The following is a 26,176-nucleotide window of genomic DNA, read 5'->3' as shown; positions in this document are numbered from 1 at the left end:
GGGCCTGCCTCACTGATACTGAGGCAACCCTGTTTGGGTAGTGTCTCCATGTCCCCTGGGAGGGGAGATTGTGATGGGCCCACTGTAAGCTGGTATTTCCAGGCTTTTGTTCTCTCGTGGCTTTCCCTGGCATTTTGCTGTGCCTCTTCTGAGAGTCAGAGCAGCAGTAGATGAATCTTAGCCTCTGTCTCAGAAGAGAGGGATCATGGACCATTCTCCACTGATGTTCTGGCCACTTTAACTCTGTTTCTGTTGTTGCTGCTCAACCCTGCAGAGTCCCGGAATGTGCACCCCACACCCGCTGTCCCAGCCCTCACTTCCAGGGCTGGGGCGTCTCTGTCCTTTGTGTTTCTCACCCCGCCAGCAGCCATCCGCCCCCGCATGCGCCGGAGCTCTGGGTCTCAGTCTGGTTCCAGTGAGTTCCAGTGAGTCTGGTTCCCCCACTCCTCCGCCATCTTAACTCTCAATTTTACCTAAATTTTTGAAGCAGCAACCTCTCTCATCTTTTCATAAAAATATTTACGTGTATACTGCTTCACTTTTTCAGAATACCTAAGTGGCTGTTCCTACACTTGAGTCTCCACATACTCAAAACATAAAGGGCTATGGCTTCCCATTATGTCATACTGGAGCCATCCGGTTCAAACGATATCTATGCTTAGGATTACTCTGTAAGATTCCCTATTATTAACATACTAACTATTGTCTCAGAAAGATATTGTGGCCCCACCTTAAAAGGAGACTCGTTAGAATAGGAAATGGTGCCTCCCACACTCCTCTGCCCATGTAGATACTTGTTAAAGAACCTATTGATGTCATTCCAGTCTGGAAGCACACTTATGCCAGATACCACAGAGAATAACCAGACAGTGGCTCCTCTACCTCCTTCAGGTTTTCTCCACCAGGACACACATCCAACATGCAGATATAGTCTTTATACAGCATTCCACAAACATGAGGGACTAACTTAGGTTTTTATGCTGTGTCCTCAAAAGCAAATGCTCCTTCCTGCTGTGATTTGACCAGATGCTTAGGGGTCGTGTGTGGAACATTCCCAGCCTCAATGATTAACTCATGAATGTATTATTGGAGAATGAAAGGAGGTAACTGGAAAAAAATTTGGAAAATTAACTAAAGGAGTGAACGTAATGAGAGAGACTGAGTTCTCAGCTAAGCTTACCTTGCATCCTAATTGCCACAGAGTGAGGGCCCTTCTAGGATCTGGCACTTTCACTGTTAAAACTAGGAAAGTTCTGGCAAACTGAGATCAATTGGTTATTGAAACAGGTTTTCTGTGGCCTACACCAGCTTTAATTAAGGGATAAAGAATCCATGGACATATATGATGTGTATGTGTATTTAGTGATTTGTCATAACTGGGATTCCATGTAGAACTTAGGCTGGCTCCTTATGAAAATCAGATATAATGGGTTCCCTGAGGAATGGAGGCAAGCCTTCTCTTCCCATGTGGAAAACGGAACCATGTTGGAAAGAGCCCACCCTGTCAGGGAGATGGGGCTGAATCCGGGATAAGGATTCATCGGTCTGAGGGAAGGGGTGCTTCTACATAGCATTCAGTCTGAACTCCAAATTCTCTGCTCAGCTTCCTTGGATATGGGGGCATTGATGAAGGGGCACTGGAAAAACAACATCTTCCTTTTCTACTCATTCCTTCAGCTAGATCTTCAGCTTTTCACTGTGTTGCTGTTTTCTCAAACACTGACATGCAGAACAATATCCCACCAAGATGGATCATGTTGAGTAGAGAATGGCAGACACTGAGTTGAGTAAGAAAAGGTCATTTCTGGGGCGCCTGGGTGGCACAGCGGTTAAGCGTCTGCCTTTGGCTCAGGGCGTGATCCCGGCGTTACGGGATCGAGCCCCACATCAGGCTCTTCCGCTATGAGCCTGCTTCTTTCTCTCCCACTCCCCCTGCTTGTGTTCCCTCTCTCGCTGGCTGTCTCTATCTCTGTCGAATAAATAAATAAAACCTTTAAAAAAAAAAAAGAAAAGGTCATTTCTGGATAAATGACTCCCACCTGGACTAACAGGAGTGAGAGGATGTCATTTAAAATAAGGATGTTCCTGAGAACTGTAAAAATTATACAGAGCACAGGTCTCTTTATCCCTCTCTTCCTGCCACTGAGGATTGGGAAGACTATCTTCTGCGAACATGTCAAGGAACAAAGAGACTGACAATTTCCCAGACAATTCACAAGGGAGCTGGTTCCATTTTACTACAATCCAGGAGGAAGACGACCTGAGAGAGAACTGAATTCTCAAGGCCATATTTCATAAAGCCCCCTTTATACATGGTTAGGATTGGGGAATTATCTTCAGAGCAAGGAGGGAGGCTGTGAGAACAGGAGAGATTTTGGTTTTACTTCCCCATGAACTTAGACCACTGTGGTAAGTGCCACCACTTCTAGGTGAGGCACAGTAACACTCAACCTCATCCTCAGCCTGGAGTCCAGAGATGGTCAGGGAAGATGTGTTGCCAGACTTGGAGCCAGAGAAGCGATCAGGGATCCCTGATGGCCGAGTATTTACATCATAAATCAGAGTTTTGGGAGCCATGCCAGGATACTGTTGGTGCCAGGAGACATAATTATACTTCCCAATGTCATTGCTGGTTCCAGTACAAGAAATGGTAACTGTCTGTCCCAGAGCCCCAGACACTGAGGCTGGCTGAGTCAGGGTAGACTGGGCCCAGGAACCTAAAAAAAAGGATAAATGTAATCGTTAGCTCTGTGCTGGGGCCTCAGGTGAAACTGAAGAGGAGAGAAATGATCAGCTTAGATGTCCCTATGGACCCTTCCCTGGGGACCTCACCTGTGCCCTGAGTGAGGAGACTGAGAAAGACCAGAGTCCAGGCCATGGTGGTGACTCCTCAACAGCACTGCCTTCTGAGACCACCAATCCCAGGCTTGTCTCCCCCAGACCTCTATTATCTCCTCCCCCTCCCTGCCTCAGGGAGGGTGTGGCCTGCATGCAAATGTGCTTCCTGCACCTTCCTCCCTCCCTCACCCCCTCTGATCTGACCCTTCATTCTAGATTCTTTGCATCCTTGGGCAGCAAAGCTTAGTTGAATAGACTCAAACACTTTGACATGTATTTTCTGAAGGTCAAGAATTTCAATTTTGATGCCTGATTTACCCAAAAGAGAAGGATCCCCTGAAGACCTCATGTATGTGAACTCCTAGACCTTCTGTGTTTCTGCAATACCATGAGTGTTCTCTGTGACCATGCAAGACTTGGGGCCCTTCCTTCTGTGCCCTCTGCTGGGCACCAACTTCTGAGTATCTCTCTACTGTTAGGAAAGCGCCACTGCTGACGCCAATGGAAACATCTGCTGTGAGTTGGCAGTTGGTGCTGGGCTCTCCTCCACCTGCAGGCTGCCACGGTCCCACCCATACTTGTTTGTGCTGATGGACATGCAACATTGACACCCACCAGCTTGTTAGTCCCCTCAGGTGTTTACCTACATGCCATATGGAGGGTCAGGTCCACAGGTGTAAGCAAACCCAAGGAAGGGAAAAGAAACACCTGCCAGGACATTGTGCACATTCCACTCATGAACAAGCCACTTGCCCTTCTTCAGACTCAAATCTCAACCTGCAAAATCAAGGAGAAAGTTACACTGTCCATGGTACATAATCTAAGGAGAGATGAATCAGAGCAGGGATGTGCAGGTTTGATAATGGGACATTCCTCGGTGCCCAGGTGCTTAATTGTTATAAGATTTATATTATCCAGCTCTCATTCCATTTATATTTGATCTGTTTGTCTAGCAATAGTCACATTTTTTTTCTACTCAGGGTTTCATCACCACTCACCCACTGGTCACCATAAAAGTAATCTCTGGACCTTGGACCACTGAGGGAATAGAACCATTATAGAGTATCCATTCCTATTTCTTTCCTGTGGAACTTTAAAAATTCATTTTCAATTTCTCCTTTTCCCTAATGCCTGTTTCAACAGGTAACATAGCCCAAAATGGAAGTACTATAACTCGGCTCAGTTTCGATTCAGGACATAGTGAGCAGACACCACAATTCCCCAATGAATGCTGCTGTAAGCCAAGAAATAATGCACGTGGGAGCTGTTTGAGTCCCTCAAAGAAGCTCCTACAAGCCAGATTGGGAATGACATTGACATTTCAAGTAGCATAGAAATAATGCTGACTTTCCTCTTTTCCCTTCACAGTTTTGCCACCTGCCCTCGGGCAGCTGGGAGCCAGGACCAGGCACCACCTTGAGACAGAAAGAGATCCCAGAATAGCCCATTATTCTGGCTTGATATGTGAGAATATCAACATAGATAGAGCAACATTGGTTATCCAATTTTATGTTCTTTTAGGGTTTCTTCTTTTCCTTCTCTATGTGCCTTCAGAAAGGAAGTACATTTCTTGTGAGAAAAATAACAGTGGTGGCCCTAGGAAGTTGCTTTTTGGCCCCAAATACAATCCTCTCTGTCCTCGTGCAACATGGCCCAGACATCAGCACTGTCAGGGGAATTGCATGGCAGTGGAGTGGAGCCATAAATCCACGGATATGTCCACAAGAGAAGAAGGAAGTTCCAGTGAACTGGAAATACTGGGGAGACGGTAGAGGGAGAGAAGCCTGGGAAAGCAATGCTGCAACTTGTTTATGAGTTCATGGTTCATCTCTAAGCTGCACTTGTGCAGTGTCTGATACTAAGGAGAATGGAACAATGTGGGTAACAAAACGGAAAAGGACTTCCAAAGACATCCTAGATGTGACCTGTGGAGCTCACTCTGTAGCTTCCCCTTAGGACAGATGCAAATAGCAGAGCAAAGGTTTTGCAAACTGACACAGAAATTACATTCCACAGAAGGCTGTTTGAAACTACAAGCTTGGACCTGGTTAGGTCAAGTATGTACTAAAAAAAAACCTTCAGTTAGGATTTACACAGGAATCCCAGTTTCATAACATAACATAACACTGGATAGATTCAGGACAGGTGCCAAAATTACTCAGTATATGATACAAGGAAAATCTCAGCTGGCCTGGAAAAGAAATTTAAAGATACTTAAGCCAGTACGACAGATTATTTGGATTTTCTCATAAAGACTTTCAACCAGCTACTTAAAAACTGACACAAAAAAAGGGGAGAATTTCTCTGAAAATTACTCGAGGGATAGTACATATCAGCCAAGAAATGGAAGACATAATGAAGAAAATCTCAATAGTACATTATATGGAACTTACCAGAGATTGGAAAATAAAAGACTAATGACCTCAGGGGATAGCAAAGAAATGCGTACAATCTAAAATACAGAGGGAAAAAAGATTTAGGGATCAAAAACTATCAAAAAACTGTGGAATCTCTTCAGCTGCCCCAAAATGCATAGAATGGGGGATCCTAAAAGAGAAGACAAAGAGAACAAGAAGGAAACATGTGCTTCCAGAAGCTGAACAAACCCTAAGGACAAGAAACATGAAGAAAACCATGTGAAGGCTCATTTTACTTGATTCGTGGTTGTGTGGACCCTTTTCCAGACAACTGTTTGACGTGAGTAACTATTCATTTCTTAATAAACCTTCAAGCGAGGAATTCTGTTCCCTCATGATTCTCAGCTGGTCATGAGCATCGAAATGATGATGGTGATGAAAACAAAAATTAGAGTGAGTGCAAGTTAGTACATACGTAGGTAAGTCTCCACATCCCCTCTCCCTGGTGTAGAAAGACTAATAGTCCATGTTCTACCAGAACCTCCCCAGACAGATTTGTCTCAGCAGAGCATAAAACACACCTGCCTGGATCAGCGGAAGCCAAGTAGAGTTGGCAGTGTGCTATTAGGATGAGAACATGGGTGTGATAAAGATGTTGAGATCTGGGGCGACCTCCCTCAGGGGATCATCCCCTTTTCAGACTCTTCCTCAAGCAAACGAAAAGCTCATCCATGAGGAAACTGACATCACTAAGGGGCTGGGAACACTGATACCAGCTTGAAATGCCTGTGTGTCTCTAGCCTGGATTCCTTTTGAGTACTTTCTGGTCTGAGCTAGGTTGGTCTTGACATGACAAAGCACCAATGTCATGGTCAGTCAAGAGGATACCCTCTCTCTCCCTCAAAAGAGGTGTCCAGGGTCTCCTCCCAGAGGACATGCTGAGCCAATTAGTACAGGACTTGGGATCAACCTGTGACAATATTCACCTTTTCCTAGGTCCTTATCTCTCCTCTTCAGTAGGTGCTGTGAAAAACTCCCAGGAGACTAACTCACACTGGCCCAGATGCTCTCTTAAGCTTAATGTCCCTGAGATCTCACCTAATGGATATATTGTCCTTTCCTTTCTCAGTTTGTTTCTTGCTTTACACTCACTGTATCACTTTTCTACACACCGTTTCACCCAAATGTTTGGTGATGCATGCAGAGGTGCAAAGAATGTATAGGAAATAAAAGGGATGAATAACACCACACTCAGTATACAGTTAATTGCAGATTGGATAGACAGCTGAGTGGTTTTATTTTTTAAAAGGTGGCTCTGCTTTGAGTGGGTAGATGTGGTTTCCATTTATTATTCTTTCTAAAAGTATAAACATTTATTTTATGCACTATTGTTTAGATAAGCATTATCATGAAAGAATTTGGAAAACAATCTCAAATATACCTGAGCACTTTTCCTGTCCTTTATGTAGAGCAGATTGTGAACAAATATAGAAGACAGTGTTGCCATGAGAAACAGGATGTAAAAGGAGAAAACAATGCCCCTTGGGTATTTTGCTTTTCATTTAAATACACACGGTATCCATGAGAAACAAACTGAAAAAGAGAACAAGCCTTGGTAGGACAAAGCCACTCTCCCATGGTTCTGTTGCGGCTGTGGTCTGTGACCTCCCTCCTGGCTCACCCCAGCATGTTCAGGGCAGATCCAGAGGGCAGGTAAAAAGGAAGGAAAGATGAGGCTGAATATGGAATGCTTTGGAGGCACAAAGACAAGACAAGAATATGCCAGGCTGTCTCCTGAGTAATTCCCTACAAATGTGCCTTGATTTTTGAATTATAAATATAAATCTAAAAAAATAAAATAAAGTGTGTGTGGGGGGTGAAATTTTCTCTGATCACCAAGAAGGGAAGGCCTTCCTCTCTTTCCTTTTCGTATTTACCAAGAAAACATGAGTTCTCAATTTTTTCTCTGCTCTCACTTAAATTACCTAATGTGTTTCACAGGTAAATAAGACCCTTGTCAGGTTTACAACCAAGGGATCTCTTTCTCAAGTTCTTGAGACTCATCACTTTGAAATGAAAACATCAAGGTGACAGTGTCCCTACTTAACAATTTCTTTGGGATGAAGAGGATGGGTCTAACATGCCTTGGAACCTGGCTCCAAGTTGCAAAAGTACTTCCTGGCATGAATGTAGGAAATTGTTTTTCCTAGAAATTTTGGATATTAACCCCTTATATGATGTATATGTTATAAACATTCTTTCCTATTCCATAGGTTGTCTTAACTTTGTGAAATTTCCAGGCATCCTACTCCATTCCTGACGTTTTGTTGGGTCACAAGTTACACGGGAAACCAGCTGTGTCCTGTACCAGTGTGAGCAATGGTGGAATTTAGGGTGAGAATTTCCCCAAAAACAGGTGGAGTGTGCTTAGGTGGGGTCTCCACTTACTCTGCTCCCATCACTGAAGATTTAAAAGGAATGACCACCCAGGAATACATCACACAAAGAAGAGGAAGCTGACTCTGTCCCTAGAAAATGCATCAAGGGAATGTCTTCCTTTCGGACGTCGTTGGAGGACAAGAGAGGGTGAAGAACTGAATTCTTGTGGCCACATTGCAGGAAGCCCCCTCTGCACAGGATTGGCTATCATCTTCAGAGCAAGGAGGGAGCCTGTGAGCTCAGGACAGGTTTTGGTGTCACATCCCCATGAATTTCCACCACTGTGATAACTGTCACTGGCTGTATATGAGTCACAGTCATAATCAGCCTCATCCTCCGATGGGAAACCAGAGATGGTCAGGGAGGCTGTGTTGCCAGAGCCGGAGCCAGAGAAGCAATCAGGGATCCCTGAGGGCTGCTTATTGACACAATGAATCAAAACTTTAAGATTCGATCGCAGGTGCTGTGGTTGCCAGGAGACATAGTCAGAGGACCCATTATCACTGCTGCTTCAGGCACAGGAGATGGTGACAGCCCTTCCCAGAGACCCAGATACTGAGGGAAGCTGATTATGATTAGGGGCATACTGGGTCCAGGACACTGAAAAGTACAAAACACACCCTTTTTAATTCATTGCTGGGTCTGGTCATACCGAGGAGGAGAAAAAAATGGGCCCACATGTACCCATGGTCCCTTGTATGGAAGCCTCAAATGTGCCCTGAGTGAGGAGGGTGAGAAGGACCAGAGCCCAGGCCGTGGTGGAGACACCCCAAGAGCACTGACTTCTGAGACCCCAACCTTAAGGCTGGCTGCCCCCCTCCTCTAACCACCCTCCCCTGCTTGGAAGAGGAAGAGGCCTCCATGTAAATGTGCTTCCTGCACAAGCCTCTCCTCACCCCCTTGCTTCTGACCCTTCATTCTCGGTATATCTGCATCCCGGGGCAACAGAACTTTGCTGAAGGATTCTAATAATTTGACATGGATTTTCTAGGACAGAGCTCATGTTTCTGCCCAGGAAATGGAGCCAGACTTGGAATGTCCCTTAGTTCCTACTGTGGGAGTCCCCATATAGTTGAGGAATGATCCCATTCCTTTCCACTTGTGTTGTGCTGATTGTGCCTGGGGAAAAGAACCAGAGGGGCTGGAGTTAGAGAGATTCACTCTTTCCATGGCAGGCTCCAAAAACAGAGCAGGGGTGGTTCACATCCCTTATCTTCTTCCTCTCCTCCACAGTAGGGTGGGTCCTCCTGCTTCTCAGTACCCTTCCTTGCAGGACTCTGAGGCTGAGGCCTGGAGTGTCTCTAGGCCTCTCATGCAGGGGACTTATTGGGGCAAAATAGACTTGGATCACCCTTCACACATGGTCCTCCTTTGCATGACTCAGGAGGAATCAGCTCCTGGGACTCTGCATAGGTCAGGGTAAATCTCAGTCATGACCTTCCCCAAATCCAGGTCCTTGCTGCCCCCTGTTGGTCACAGATGGTGCAACCCAAGCACCAGGGAAGGCTGCTGAGTGAGAGCTGGAATTTCTTCTCTGCTCCTTCTCCCCCTTCCTTTTTCCCCTTCCAGTCAGTACCAAGTCCTGAGATTCCTCTTAAATCCATCTTCCTCAAGAAAGGAATGGGTCACCTGCCACACCAGGGGCTTTAGACCCTACCACTCAGAAGTAGCGCGCTTTTCCCCCTTAACAGCCTTGTCACAAGGTTTGTGTTAGTGTGGCAGGTTTTGGCTCAGGGATGAGGAAATATTAGAGGTCAAATTAAATGATATCCTGAAGAAAGCCAGGATAAGAACAATCGGACAAGCAGAAAAAAAAAGTATTAGTTACTTATACTTTTGAATCAAACAATATTGGGAGAGAGAATGAGAAAGAGAGTTCAGTCAGCATCTGAAACAGCCAAAGTAAACAGGAGCAGTTTTTCCAGGGTTCGTGAATTAGGTAGAAGGGAACTGGGGTCAGGATTACTCTAAAGAGCCCACCTCTGGGACTTAACATCAGAGTGCATTTCTCTATCACATGGGGCAGAAGCCATTCTTCTCTTAATCTCCTCTGTACAGAGACTAACAACTCATAGTTGTGCACCTTCCTGGGGAGAAGTCCTTTCCACTCAGAAAGAGCTGCCTGTCCTAGTGTGCTTTCTCATTAGATGATTTAAAGGGGAAATACCATTGGGGAACCTGGGTGGCTCAGAGTTAAGCGTCTGCCTTTAGCTCAGGGCGTGATCCCAGCATTCTGGGATCCAGGCCAGCATCAGGCTCCTCCGCTGGGAGCCTGCTTCTTCCTCTCCCACTCCCCCTGCTCATGTTCCTTCTCTCGCTGGCTGGCTGTCTCTGTCAAATAAATAAATAAAACTTTAAAAATTTTTTTAAAAAATAAAGGAGAAATACAAATCAGGCTGAATGGTCCGTTTCAGAAGAGACAGGTCTTTCAGGAAACGGGCTACGACATTTGCGAAGTGTGAATTCCTAAAGAAACTACTGCACCTGCCCCAGAGAATGAAGGGGCCTCCATGGAAATGTGCATCCAGATGTCCCCATGTTGGGTGAGCATCTCAGGGCAAGTAGGGAGCCTGTGAACAGAGGGCAGGTTTTGCTCTCACTTCCTCATGAAATGGGATCACTGTGAAAAATTGTCGCTACCACTATATGAGCAGCAGTAATACTCAGGCTCATGTTCAGGCTGGAGACAGGAGATGGTCAGGGAGGCCGTGTTTCCAGATCTGGAGCCAGAGAAGGGGTCAGGGATCCCTGATGGCTGAGTATTTACATTATAAATCAGGAGTTTGGGGGACGTGCCTGGGAGCTGCTGATACCAAGAGACATAATTACCACTCCCAAAGTTTTTGCTGCTTCCAGCTCAGGAGATGGTGATGGTCTGACCCAGGGCCCCAGATACTGAGAGAGGCTGAGTTAAGGAAGACTGTGCCCAGGATCCTGAAAAATGAATGAACATGATCTAGTGAGTTTAGTGCTGGGGCCCCGGGTGAGTCTGAGGAGGAGACAAAGGATCAGCCCAGATGTCCCTGTGCTCCCTTTCCTGGAGGGCTCACCTGTGTCCTGAGTGAGGAGGGTGAGGAGGACCAGAGCCCAAGCCATGGTGGAGACGCTCCAAGAGCACTGATTTCCCAGACCCCAACCCTGAGCCTGGCTCCCCCATAATTCTCTTATCCAATCCCCCTGCCTCAGAGAAGGGAGGGCCTCCATGCAAGTGTACTTCCTGCCCTGCCTCTCCTCACCCACTCTGATGTGATTCTCTATACCAAATACTTCTTCATCGCTGGTAACAAAGCCTAGGTGTCCAGATGTTAACACGTCAGATGCATTCGCTGAATCACGAGAGGCAGAGTCTGTGACAGACTCCAGGATTTCAAGCCAGCCTTGGAATATCCTTGCCTTCTACTGGGGAAGTCTTGGTGTGGCTGGGGGTGGAATCCCAGGACCACTTTGCTGTGCAGGAGGAGGGTTAGGGAAGCTCTCCAGGGGGCTGAGATTAGGGGAAATTCAATTACTCCTCTCGCCAGGAGCACGGGCAGAGCTGGGGTCTCATTCTCCCTCAAATCACTCTTGGTGCCCTCAGTTAATTTTCTCAAGACTCACTCTCCTGCTCTACAGTGCCTTGAGATTAGGAGATGTTTCCTGGAACTTCCATAAAGGGAACTACTGGAATACAACAGATATTAGGCCCCCCTTCCCTTGTGTCGCACATAGAGTGGCTCCAGAAGCACTTTTGGACCTACCTTCAGGATAACAGAACAGCAAAAATTGCTTTTCCCAAATTCAGGTCCTCGCTTTCCCCTAGTGGCCAAGAGGATAAAGGCCAAGCACCATGGAAAGCAGCTGAGGGAGCTGGAAACCCATGCTCTGCTCCTCCTCCTGCCCATCCTCCAAATCCTCCCAGCTCTGTCACAAGCTCTGATCCTTTCTGGTGTAATTTGAGATCCTTCCCATTTCTCCTTTATTTCGTACATAACGAAATATGGTACCTGCCTCATTGAGTGGCCCACATGCTCTTTCTCAAAGTCACCAGGAAGCCACATCGCAGGGATAGAGTGTGTAGGGGGAGGTGGCTCAGGGCTGAGGAAACATCACACATTGAATTATTCCAGCCCCGGCTGGTTCGAGGATGACAAAATAGGGATATTGAGAAAATGCTTTTATTCTCAACATGATTAAGAAATAAGAATAATGCAAGAGAGACAGCCGAGGAGGGTGGAGAAATACCTCATTGAAATCCAGAGAAAGGATTCAGGGTCTGAGCCTCTGGGAGAAGGAGACGGGAGTCAAGATTGGCCTCAGGGGTCCCGCTCCAGGGACATCTCACAGGGCAAGTCTGTGTGCCCAGGAAACACAGGATGTTCTCTATCTGCCTCTTGGTGCACATTTGTGACCTGACCTCAAAGTTAGGTACTTCCTAAGCAAAGTCTCTTCATCCACAGAGATGTTTGATCTAGTGTGTTTTCTAGTAGCAGGTGGGTTTGGAGAAAAACTGTTCAGCACTCACGGATCCTTTCTAGGAGTTTTGTGGAATAGAGATGCTCTGATGAGACTTTTCATATCACTATTCATAACATAAGACAGTGGCTTCAAGAGCTTCTGAACAATGTGTCTCTGGACCAGACCATGGGATGAGCAGAGTGGTGACCACTGGGATGGGGGCAAGGAAAAGTGTTCTGGGAAACAAGAATTGTTTGGGACTTGAGATTCTTTATGTGCTTTAAACATTCAACTACTAAACTCTTTAGACCATTGTTTAAGTAATGATGTCTAATTTTTGGATAAGAATACCATCATAACTAGATCATGACTTTGTCAGAATCAGGGATGCATCTGAAACTAGACTTGCAGCCCATTGGTTTGGATCACTGTGTCTTGGGATCACAGCAGAGAGACCACCTGTGAACATTCTGGTGTCCACATGCTTCCTGCAGAAAACCAACACTGCTCTTCCTGAGGAGATATCATGCATCTGTTTCATCTCTGTGAGTACTAGCAGCACCCTCAGGGCCTCCATAAGAGAGGACTAAGGGTTTCATGTCAAGTCTTTTTGAGTATTCTGCCCACACAATCACACATCACAGAAATAATAAGCTTGATTACCACAAAAGGAGGCAAATTGAACACTTGCACATAATATGATGAATGCACAATGCAGCTAAAGCGTGTAAAGTTTTTAAAATCACAAAAATCAATATCTAGGTTGTATCATTCAGGATATAATAAGTATAGAGATTCCTTTAATAATAGCAAGTTAAGGGATAGAGAGAGAAAGAGAGAGAAAACATCCAGATCACACGTATGGCATCTGACCCAGAAAATCAATGGACACATGAATGGTTACTCATTCACATGCTGATTCCTTCCCATGTAGTATAATAAAAGCACGGGCGGATTAGTTGGCCTCAGGGACTTCTAAAACATTTCAAATCATTCTATCTGAAGTGTCTATTTTCTCATCTTTTAAAAGAAGCTTTTGAAATAGGTACTGTTGAATTATTTGAGGAGACCTAGAAGACTGTTCTTGCAGTTTGAGGCACAGCATACGAGACAGAAGGGCTATGGCAGCTCCACAGATCTCATGTTGGAGTGATCCTGTTCACTCCGTATCTAGCCTGTGATGTTCCTGGCAACTTCCCTATTATGAAAATAGAGACTAATTTCTCAAAAGGAAACTGTGGTCCCATCTAAGAGGAGACAGAGTCCAAATGGCTGTTGGGGCTCCCTGCCCTCCTGTGCACATGTGGGTACTTTGTAAAGATCTCACTGATGCCATGACAGTCAGGGAGCACGGCTTCCACTAGAGGTCCTAGAGCCCACCCAGACAATGGTCCCTCTGCCAACTTGTTTGTCTCCATGAAGAACCACACCCTACAGCAGGTGCAGCCTCTGACCAGCCTCTCATAGACAGGGATCCATTAGTCAGGACACTATTCTGTGTTCAGTAGCACAGACTCCGTTCCCACTGTGCTGACAAAGATCCTGTAACATTCCATGTACGACACTGTTCTGGCCTCAATAATTCAATAATTCGACAACGAAAGTGCTGACTGTTTACTGGGGAAAGGAAGAACGTACGTGGTGAGAAGATTTTTGAAAATAATTGATGGTGAGAACATTATGGAAAGATTGCGCTCTCAAGTGGGTGAGGACTATCCAGAGAAACCAAACTATACGCATTGTGTTGTATGTGTGTATATGTGTGTATATGTATGTGTGTGTTTATTTGTTGTATTTTAAAATATATGATGTACTTATATGCATTTATATAAGTGTATAATATACTTTATACATATATAATATGTTTTGTACATAAGTATAATATATATAAATTATATGAGATCTATATTATATATAAATATACAAAAATGATACTTACACATTTAAAATGTACTTCTGTACTTGTGAAATTGTATCCAATCAGGAAGGACTCACATGATTATTGGACAGGGAAGTTCGTGAGCTGCCATCTGCCACCTACAGAACCAGTATAGTCAGCGGCATAATTCACTTAGGTCCCAAAGGCCTGAGAACCAGGGAAGCCAGCGGATCCAGGCCTTCCAGCCCATCGGGAGAAGAAGGTGAGATAAGATTCCCAGCTCAACCAGCGATGTTAGCAGTGAGGTGAATTCCTCCGTCCGTGGCCTTTGTTCCGCTCAAGCCCTCATGCATTGGGTCAGGCACACACACCTTAAGTACAGCAATCTACTGTGTTGAACCCACAAATTCAAATTCTAATCTCAGCCAGGAACACCCTCAGAGGGACACCCAGAAATAATGTTTCCTCTTTGCACCCCATGCAGGTTGACGCAAAAACCTCACCATCTCAGTGACCATCATTCCTGATTCTCCAACAGGTAATGAGGTAGTTGAGAGGACATGGCATTTCCAGTGATCAACTGGGAAACTTCTGGCAACAGGACTAGAGTTGGTCGCCCCCGGGGTCTTGTGATACCCAGGCCTAGATTTATTCAGTTGTTCAAGGACTCCATAGATTTACTGTTAAACCTTTTAATAAATTTATTTAGGTTTATATAATTAGTGATCCATTCTAACTGCAACTCCAGCTAGATATCGGTTGCTCGTCAGGGAAACTGATGCATTGGCTTTCCTGAGGAAAGAGGGACACATCCAACAGCATTCTCTTCCAATCTAGAAGAAAAGGACCCATTTTTGAAAAAGCTCTGGCTAACGGGGACAGTCTCCTCATTTCTATGTGGCTGAAATGAAAAGTTGGGAAGAGTCCCATTCTGGGACCAGAGCACAAAGGCAAAGAGGAAGCCATCATTGTACTCATCGGATGCAGTGTTGCGCTAGGATGTTCTGGTGATCAAGCAGAGGAGATAAAGGAGAACTGTTTTCCTAAGGCCACCCTGCATGAAGCCCCCTCTGTACAGGGTTGGGAAGCATCTGCAGGGCAAGGGGGGAGCCTGTGAAGACAGGGCAAGGTTTGGTCTCACCTTCCCATAACATTGGAAATTAATACTACCAGCAGTGATAACCAGTCTCACCTTTAGTCTAGCGTCTGGAGTTGGTCAGGGAGGCTGTCTTGCCAGACTTGGAGCCAGAAAAGCAATCAGGCACACCTGAGGGCCCAGTATTGGTATAGTAAACTATTAGTTTCAAAGCCATTCCTGGTTACTGTTGGTACCAGGAGTTTTCATTATGAATCCCCAATATCATGCTGCTTCCAGCACAGGAGCTACTGACAGTCTTTCCCAGAGTCTTGCAGAACACGAGAGGCTGAGTTAGGATAGACTGAGACCACGGCCTAAAAAGGGAAGAACACACATTGCTGAGTTCAGTCCTGGGGCCTTAAAGATACTGAGGAAAAGGAGACAAACGATCAGCCCAGATCTCCCTTTGGTTCCTTCCACAGAACTTCAAGAATGCCTTGAGTAAGGAAGTTGAGAAGGACTGGAGCCCAGGCCCTGGTGGAGACACCCCAGAACACTCACTTCTGAGACCCCTACCCCTGTCCAGGCTCCCCAAGCCCTAACTTATCCCCTGCCCTTGCCCCAGAAAATGGAAAGACCTCTTGGCAAATGTGCTTCCTGTATGTGCCTTTCATCAACCCTCCTTACCTACCCTGCATTCTAGATACTTTTCCATCCCAGGGCAGCAGAACATAGCTGAAGGATTAAAACATGTTGACATGAATTTTCTAGGACACAGCTCATGTTAGTGCCCAGGAAATGGAGCCACACTTGGAATACCCCTTAGTTCCTACTGTGAGTATCTCCATGCAGTTGACAAATAATCCCAGAACTTACCTTTGTGCTGTGTGGATCAAGGGTGAGAACAGGGCCATGAAAGCCTGGAGTTAGGAGACATTCACTCTTTCTTCTGTAGGCACCAAAAACAGAGCTGGAGTTGTTCACATGTCTCAAACACTCCTCTCCTCCTCACTAGCATGGGTTCTCATGCCTCTTTTGGTCCCCTTCTTCACAAGGCTCTGAGTCTGAAGACTGGAGGTGTTTGTTGGACTTTTGAGTAAGAACTTATTGAGACAGAATAGATTTGGATCACCCCTCCCACATGGTCCTCTTCTGCAGCACTCAGGAGGAATCAGCTCTTGGGAATTCTACAGGTTAGGGTAAAGCACATTCATGACCTTCCCTAAATCCATATCCATGGTGTCCCCTGGTGGCCACACATGGTGCAACCCAAGCACCAGGGGAGGAAGCTGAATGAGAGCTGGAATCCCTGTTGTGATCCTTCTCCTCCATCCATCTTCCCAGCCCTGTTACTACCAAGTCCCTAGATTCCTCTTCAATCCATTAGAGTTCATTTGACATTTTTCCATCTTCCTCATGAACGGAATAATTCACATACCATACCAGGTGGCATGGACTCACCTCTCAAGACCAGGTAGCTTCTCCCCTTCCCCAGCCTTGTCACAGAGTTCCTGTTAGTGTGAGAGTTCTTGGCTCAGGGCCAGGGTAATGTTAGAGGTCAAATAAAACCAACCCCTGAGGGAAATCTTGATGAGCACAATGGCACAGGGAGACCAAGAGTTGGTTTCTCATGATCTTGATATCAAAACTATTGCAGAAAGGATAGAGAGCTCAGACAGCATTGAGACCAACCTAACAAAAATCGTGATTTCATTTTCCACTACTTGTGGATCTGTTAGAAGGCAACTGGGGTCAGGTATATTCTAAAGGGCTCAACTCCTGGGACCTCTCATCAGAGTGCATTTTTCTGTTGATTACATCGGAGAGAAGACATTCTTGTCTTAATCTTCTCTATAGAGAGACTAACTTAGCTCAGAGCTGTGCACCTTCCTGAGGTAAATTCCTCTCCATCCAGAAGGAGATGCCTGACCTAATGTGCTTTCTACACAACATGGGTTAAAGGGGGAAATTCTGATCAAGGTTGATGGTCCCTGCCACAAGAGAAATGTCCCCTCAGGAAACAGATTAGGAATTCTACACAGTATGGATGTCCTAAAGAAACCATTTAAGTACTACTATTCACATATCTGTAACAGGTGTTTCTCAGGGCACAAGTTAGATGACACTCTGGCCTAGGATTGGACCAGTTAGCTCCCTCGTGGCCTCAGTGATTGGGGCAGAAGGAAATAGTTGGGATAGCTTTGGTATTGACAATCACAGTCATTCCCGTGTGCTTTAAATTCTCACATACTATAATTTTGGAGGGAATTTAGATAACAGTGTCTATTATTTTATACAATACCAAAAAGTAACAAGTTGACTTTTTCATAAATCATTCAGCTGGACATTGAGCATGGCTTTGTAGCCTCATTGACTGGATATTTGTCTCTTGATACCACTTTGGAGATGCTTCCTGTGAATTTTCTGGATCTCAGGCACTTCTTGCAGGAAGTAAACCCTGAACGTTACAGTGAGCTGGTTGCTTCTGTTCCGTGTTTTGTTAGCACCAGAAACAAATTCAGCTCTCCCTCTGCAAAAGGCTGGAGGCACTGACTGATTTCAATCCCTTTGGATTTTTGTGTCCACACAATAAGACATGATATTCAAACACTAAAAATGACAGTCATCCAAAAGTGACAAAATGACCGCACGTATGCAATATCCTTATGTTCCAATTGGAGACTAAGCAAATATGATTAAAAATATACAGAAATCAACATCCAGTATCTTATTTTACAAGACAAATGGAAGATGATGATTCCTTATACACTAACAATTTTAAATTTACAATAGCACCAAAAATCATAGGCTATCTTGGAATTAACTTAACCAGAGACATAAAGGAGCTATATTCTAGAAACTACAAATCACTCTTGAAAGACATTGAGTAAGACAAAAAAGATGGAAAAATATTCCATGCTCATGGATCAGAGGAATTAACATAGTTAAATTATCCATGCTACCAAGAGCAATCTACACTTTCAAAGCTATCCCGATCAAAATACCGAGGACATTTTTCAAAGAACTGGAACAAATAGTCCTTAAATTTGTGTGGAACCAGAAAAGGCCCCGAATCACCAAGGAATTGTTGAAAAGGAAAAACAAAGCTGCGGGCATCACAATGCCAGATTTCAAGATGTACTACAAAGCTGTGATCAAAAAGACAGCATGGTACTGGCACAAAAACAGACACATAGACCAATGGAACAGAATAGAGAACCCAGAAATGGACCCTCGGCTTTTTGGGCAACTAATCTTTGACAAAGCAGGAAAAAACATCCAGTGGAAGAAAGACAGTCTCTTCAATAAATGGTGCTGGGAAAATTGGACAGCTATGTGCAAAAGAATGAAACTTGACCACTCTCTCACACCATACACAAAGATAACTCCAAATGGATCAAAGACCTTATTGTGAGACAGGAATCCATCAAAATCCTAGAGGAGAACATAGGCAGCAACCTCTATGAGATCGGCCACAGCAACCTTTTTCATGACACATCTCCAAAGTCAAGAGAAACAAGAGATAAAATGAACTTGTGGGGCTTCATCAAGATAAAAAGCTTCTTCACAGCCAAGGAAACAGTAAAAAAAACCTACGAGGCAGCCCATGGAATGGGAGAATATATTTGCAAATGATACTACAGATAAAGACTGGTATCCAAGATCTACGAAGAACTTCTCAAACTCAATACACGAGAAACAAATAAACAAATCCTAAAATGGGCAGAAGATCTGAACAGACACTTTTCCAATGAAGGCATACAAATGGCTAACAGATACATGAAAAAATGTTGAAAATCATTAGCCATCAGGGAATTTCAAATCAAAACCACACTGAGATACCACCTTCCGCCAGTTAGAATGGCAAAAATTGACAAGGCAAGAAACAACAATTGTTGGAGAGGATGTGGAGAAAGGGGATCCCTCCTACGTTGTTGGTGGGAATGCAAGTTGGTACATCCACTCTGGAAAACACTGTGGAGATCCCTTAAAAAGTTAAAAATTGAGCTACCCTATGACCCAGCCATTGCACTACTGTGTATTTACCCCACAGATACAGACGTAGTAAAGAGAAGGGCCATATGCACCCCAATGTTCATAGCAGACTTGTCCACAATAGCTAAATCATGGAAGTAGCCGAGATATCCTTCAACAGATGACTGGATTAAGAAGACGTGGTCCATATATACAATGGAATATTACTCAGCTACCAAAAAGAATGAATTCTCAACATTTGCTGCAACATGGACAGCACTGGAGGAGATAATGCTAAGTGAAATAAGTCAAACAGAGAATTATCATATGGTTTCTCTCATCTATGGAATATAAGAACTAGGAAGATCTGTAGGAGAAGAAAGGGATAAAGTAAGGGGTGTAATCAGAAGGGGGAATGAAGCATGAGAGACTATGGACTCTGAAAAACAAACTGAGGGCTTCAGAGGGGAGGGGGTGGGAGAATGGGATAGGCTGGTGATGGGTAGTAAGGAGGGCATGTATTTCATGGTGCACTGGGTGTTATACGCAACTAATGAATCATGGAACTTTACATCAAAAACCAGGGATGTACTGTATGGTGACTAACATAATATAATAAAAATATTATTATGAAAAAATAAAGTAAGAAAAAATGCAGAAATGATGTCAAAGAAAATAACTGGCACTTAATTAGAAATTCTATGACCCCTTCAATGAGAATTGCCTGAAGCATTGATTCTCTGACTACACTGTAGAGAAAAATACTACTCAATATTTAGATCATTTGGACACCTAAAAATTTTCAAATTATCTCTATCAAAAGTAACCTCATTAGGGGTACATGGCTTACTCAGTCAGTAGAGCGTGTGACTCTTGATCAGGTTCATAAGTTTCAGCACCATGTTGGGTGTGGAGACTACTGTTGAAAAAGTTGAAAAACAATTTTTAAGGGGCACCTAGGTGGCTCAGTCAGTTAAGGGTCTGCCTTAGGATCAGTTCAGGATCCCAGGACCCTGGAATGAAGCCCTGGGTCAGACTCAGTGCTCAGGGGGAATATGCTTCTCCCTCTCCCCACTCGTGTTTTCGCTCTAATTTTTGCTCTCTCTCAAATAAATAAATTAATTTATTTAAAAACATGTTTTAAAAATGACCTCTCTCCACCTAAAACTAACATAATATCATATACCAATTTTACCTACATTTTTGAAGCAGCGACCACTCTCATCTTTTCATAAAAATATTTAAGTGTATGCTGCTTCAATTTTTCAGAATACCCAAGAGGCTGTTCCTACAACTTGAGTCTCCACATACTCAAAACATAAAGGGATATGGCTTCCCATTATGTCATACTGGAGCCATCCTGTTCAAACAATATCTATGCTTAGGATTACTCTGTAATGTTCCCTATTATTAACATACTAACTACTGTCTCAGAAGGATATTGTGGCCCCATCTTAAAAGGAGAGTCATTAGAATAGGAAATGGTGCCTCCCACACTCCTCTGCCCATGTAGATACTTGTTAAAGAACCTATTGATGTCATTCCCGTCTGGAAGCACACTTATGCCAGATACCACAGAGAATAACCAGACAGTGGCCCCTCTACCTCCTTCAGGTTTTCTCCACCAGGACACACATCCAACATGCAGATATAGTCTTTATACAGCATTCCACAAACATGAGGGACTAACTTAGGTTTTTATGCTGTGTCCTCAAAAGCAAATGCTCCTTCCCACTGTGATTTGACCCAAATGCTTAGGGGTCCATGTGAGGCTCATTTCCAGGTGGATGAATAACACATGAAGGTACTGAGCATTTGTTAGAGGAAGAAAGGAGGTAACAGATGGCTGAGTAATATTCCATTTTATCTATGGACCACATTTTCTTAATCCAGTCATCTGTTGATGGGCATCTCGGCTCCTTCCACAATTTATCTATTGTGGACAATGCTGCTATGAACATTGGGGTGCATATGGCCCTTCTCTTCACTACATCTGTGTCTTTGGGGTAAATACCCAGTAGTGCAATGGCTGGATCATAGGGTAGTTCGATTTTTCACTTTTTAAATGACTTCCACACTGTTTTCCAGAGTGGCTGTACCAACTTTCATTCCCACCAACAATGTAAGAGGGATCCCCTTTCTCCACATCCTCTCCAACGTTTGTTGTTTCCTGGCTTGCCAATTTTTCCATTCTAACTGGTGTACGATGATATCTCAATGTGGTTTTGATTTGAATTTCCCTGATGGCTAATGATTTTGAACATTTTTTCATGTGTCTCTTAGCCATTTGTATGTCTTCTTTGGTAAAGTGTCTGTTTATATCTTCCGCCCATTTTTTGATTTGATTATTTGTTTCTTGTTTATTGAGTTTGACAAGTTCTTTGTAGATCTTCCATACTAATCTTTTATCTGTAGTATCATTTGCAAATATCTTCTCCCATCCCGTGGGCTGCCTCTTAGTTCTTTTGACTGTTTCCTTGGCTGTGCACAAGCTTTTTTCTTTTTTTACCTTCAGGATGAGTTAACATTTATTTATTATTTATTTTTTATAATAATATTTTTTCTTATATTGTTAGTCACCATACAGTACATCCCTGGTTTTTGACGTAAAGTTCCATGTATCATTAGTTGCGTATAACACCCAGCGCACCATGCAATACATATCCTCCTTACTACCCATCACCAGCCCATCCCATTCCCCACCCCCCTTCCCTCTGAAGCCCTCAGTTTTTTTCTCAGAGTCCATAGTCTCTCATGCTTCATTCTCCCTTCTGATTACCCCCCTTTCTTTAAAAGCTTTTTATCTTGAAGTCCCACAAGTTCATTTTTTCTTTTTTTTCTCTTGACTTTGGATATGTGTCATGAAAAAGTTGCTGTGGCTGATGTAAAGGGGGTTGCAGCCTATGTTCTCCTCTAGGATTTTGATGGATTCCTGTCTCACAACGAGGTCTTTCATCCATTTGGAGTTTATCTTTGTGTATGGTGTGAGAGAGTGGTCAAGTTTCATTCTTTTGCACATAGCTGTCTAATTTTTCCAGCACCATTTATTGAAGAGACTGTCTTTCTTCCACTGGATGTTTTTCCTGTTTTGTCAAAGATTAGTTGCCCAAAAAGCCGAGGGTCCATTTCTGGGTTCTCTATTCTGTTCCATTGGTCTGTGTATCTGTTTTTGTGCCAGTACCATGCTGTCTTTTTGATCACAGCTTTGTAGTATTGCTTGAAATCTGGCACCGTGATGACCTAACCTTGTTTTTCCTTTTCAAGAATTCCTTAGTGATTCGGGGCCTTTTCTGGTTCCACACAAATTTAAGGGCTGTTTGTGCCAGTTCTTTGAAAAACGTCTTTGGTATTTTGATTGGGATGGCATTGAAAGTATAGATTGCTATGGGGAGCATAGACATTTTAACTGTGTTAATTCTTCTGATCCATGAGAATGGAATATTTTCCTAACTTTTTGTGTCTTTATCTTCAATGTCTTTAAGAGTGGTTTGTAATTTCTAGAATATAGATTCTTTACGTCCCAGGTTAAGTTAATTCTGAGATAATGTATTATTTTTGGTGCTATTGTAAATGGATTGAATTCCCTAATTTCTCTCTCTTCAGTCTCATTGTCCCTGTATAGAAATGCAACTGATTTCTGAGAATTGATTTTGTATCTCGCCACATTACTGAATTGCTCTATAACTTCTAGTAGTTTGGGGGTGGATTCTTCTGGGTTTTCCATATAGACTAATATGTCATCTGTGAAGAGTCACAGTTTGATTTCTTCTTTGCCAACTTAGATACCTTTTATCCTTTTTGTTGTCTGATTGCTGTTGCAAGGACTTCTAGTACTATGTTGAATAATAGTGGTGAGAGTGGGCATCCTTGTCGGGTTCCTGATCTTAAGGGAAAGTCTTCCAACTTTTCCCTATTGAGAATGATATTTGCTGTAGGATTTTCATAGGTGGTTTTTATGAAATTGAGGAAGGTACTCTCTATCCCTACACTCTGAAGTGTTTTAATCAGGAAAGGATGCTGTATTTTGTCAAATGCTTTTTCTGCACTCAGACATCAAAAAGAATGATTTCTCAACATTTGCTGCAACATGGACGGGACTGGAGGAGATAATACTATTGAAATAAGTGAAGCAGAGTAAGACAATTATCACATGGTTTCACTCATTTTTGGGACATAAGAAGCAGGAAGATCAGCAGGAGAAGAAAGTGGGGGTAAACAGAAGGCGGAATGAACCATGAGAGACTATGGACTTTGGGAAACACACTGAGGGCTTCAGAGGGGAGGGAGTGGGGGAATGGGATAGTCTGGTGATGCGTATTAAGGCGGGCACATATTGCATCGTGCACTGAGTGTTATATGCAAGTAATGAATCATGGAACTTTACCTCAAAAACTAAGGATGTACTGTATGGTGACTAACATAATATAATAAAAAATTATTATTAAAAAAAAGAAAGGAGGTAACTGGAAAGAGATTTGGAGAAGTAACTAAATGAGAGAACAGAATGAGAAAGACTGAGATCTTAGGTATGCTGACCTTGGATCCTGAATTGCCCGAGAGCGAGGGAATTGCTAGGATGTGACACTTTCACTGCAAAAACTAGGACAATTCTGGCAAACTAAGAACAATTGGTTACTGAAACAGGTTTTCTGTGGTCTACACCAGGCTTAATTAAGGGACAGAGAATCCGTGGATATATATAACGTGTATTTGTATTTAGTGATTTGTCATAACTGGGATTCCCTGTAGAACGTGGACTAGCTCCTCTTGAAACTCAAGTATAATGGGGTTCCTGAGGAATGGACACAAGCCTTCTCTTCCCATGTGGAAAATGGAACCATGTTGAAAGAGTCCACCCTGTCAGGAAGACAGGGCTGAATCCAGCATAAAGATTTATTGGTCGGATGGTAGGGGAGCTTCCACATATGCTATAATCTCAACACCAAATCCCCCGCTCAGCTTCCTTGGATATGGGGTCCACAAGAAGGGGCACTGGAAAAACAACATCTTCCTTTTCTACTCATTCCTTCAGCTAGATCTTCAGCTTTCACTGTGTTGCTGTTTTCTCAAACACTGACATGCAGAACAATATCCCACCAAGCTGGATCATGATGACTAGAGTATGGCAGACACTGAGTTGAGTAAGACAAGGTCATTTCTGGATAAATTATTCCAACGAGGCCTAACAGAAGTGAGAGGCTGTCATTGAAAGTAAGGATGTCCCTGACCTGTGAAAATTAGACAGAACAGAGATCTCTTTGTCAGTCTCTACTTACTGTTGATGAATGGGAAGATCATATCTGGGAACATATAAAAGAACAAAGAGACTGACAATTCCCCAGAGAATGCACCTGGAAGCCTATTCTATTTTATTATATTGCATGAGGGAAAACTGAAATCTGAGAGAGAACCAAAATCTCAAGACCATATTGCATGAAGCCCCCTCTGTAAATGGTTAGGATTGAGGAAGCATCTTCCGAGCAAGGAGGGAGGCTGTGAGAACAGGGCAGGTTTTGGTTTTACTTCCCCATGAACTTAGACCATTGTGATAAGTGCTACCACTTCTAGCTGAGGCACAGTAATACTCAGCCTCATCCTCAGCCTGGAGTCCAGAGATGGTCAGGGTAGCTGTGTTACCAGACTTGGAGCCAGAGAAGCGATCAGGGATCCCTGATGGCCGAGTATTTACATAATAAATCAGAGTTTTGGGGGCCATGCCAGGATACTGTTGGTACCAAGAGACATAATTATACCTTCCAATGTCATTGCTGGTTCCAGTACAAGAAATGGTAACTGTCTGTCCCAGAGCCCCAGACACTGAGGCCGGCTGAGTCAGGGTAGACTGGGCCCAGGAACCTAAAAAAAGGATAAATGCAATAGTTAGCTCTGTGCTGGGGCCTCAGGTGAACCTGAAGAGGAGAGAAAGGATCAGTTTAGATGTTGCCAAGAACCTTCCGTGGGGACCTCACCTGTGCCCTGAGTGAGGAGACTGAGAAAGACCAGAGTCCAGGCCATGGTGGTGACTCCTCAACAGCACTGCCTTCTGAGACCCCCAATCACAGGCTTGTCTCTCCCAGACCTCTATTATCTCCTCCCCCTCCCTGCCTCAAGGAGGGAGTGGACTGCATGCAAATGTGCTTCCTGCACCTTCCTCTCCTCACACCCTCAGATCTGACACTTCATCCTAGATATTTGACATCCTTGGGCAGCGGAGCTTAGCTGAATAGACTCAAACACTTTGACATGTACCTTCTGAAGGTCAAGAATTTGAATTTTTATGCCTGATATATCCAGAAGAGAAGCATCTCCTGACGACCTCATGCATGTGAGCTCCTGGACCTTCTGTGTTTCTGCAATACCATGAGTGTTTCTCTGTGACCATGCAAGATTTGGGGCCCTTCCTTCTGTGCCCTCTGCTGGGCACCAACTTCTGAGGATCTCTCTACTGTTAGGAAAGTGTCTCTGCTGATGCCAGTGAAAACATCTGCTGTGAGTTGGCGGTTGGTGCTGGGTTCTCCTGCAGCTGCAGGCTTGACACGGTCCCACCCATACTTGTTGGTGGTGATGGACATGCAACATTGAAACCCATCAGCTTGTCAGTCACCCCAGCTACTTACCCACATGCCATGTGGAGGGTCAGGTCCGCAGGTGAAAGCAAATCCTAGGAGGGGAAAAGGAGCACCTGCCAGGACATTCTGCACATTCCACTCATGAACAAGCCACTTGCCCTTCTTCAGCCGAAAATCTCAACATGAGAAATGAAGAAGAAAGTTACACTGTCCATGGTACATTATCTAGTGAGAGATGAATCAGAATAGGGTTGTGTAGGTTTGATAATGAGACATTTCTCAGTGCCCAGAGTGTTATTTGTTATAAGATTTATATTATCCAGCTCTCATTTCATTTATATTAGATCTCTTTGTCTGGCAGTAGAGACATGTTTTATCTACTCAGTTTTACACCACCACTCACCCACTGGTAACCATAAAAGTAAACTCTGCACCTTGTACCACTGAAGGAACAGAAGCATTGTGGAATATCCCTTCCCTAATCTTTCCTGTAAAAGTTTTAAAATTCATTTTCAATTTCCCCTTTTCCCTAATGCCTGTTTCCACAGGTATCATAATCCAAATTGGAAGTACTGTTATGAGGCTCATTTTCCATTTAAGGCATAGT

The sequence above is a fragment of the Ursus arctos genome, unplaced genomic scaffold (assembly GCF_023065955.2).
Source record: "Ursus arctos isolate Adak ecotype North America unplaced genomic scaffold, UrsArc2.0 scaffold_34, whole genome shotgun sequence".
Lineage (NCBI taxonomy): Eukaryota > Metazoa > Chordata > Mammalia > Carnivora > Ursidae > Ursus > Ursus arctos.
Note: the sequence above shows the minus strand (reverse complement) of the source record.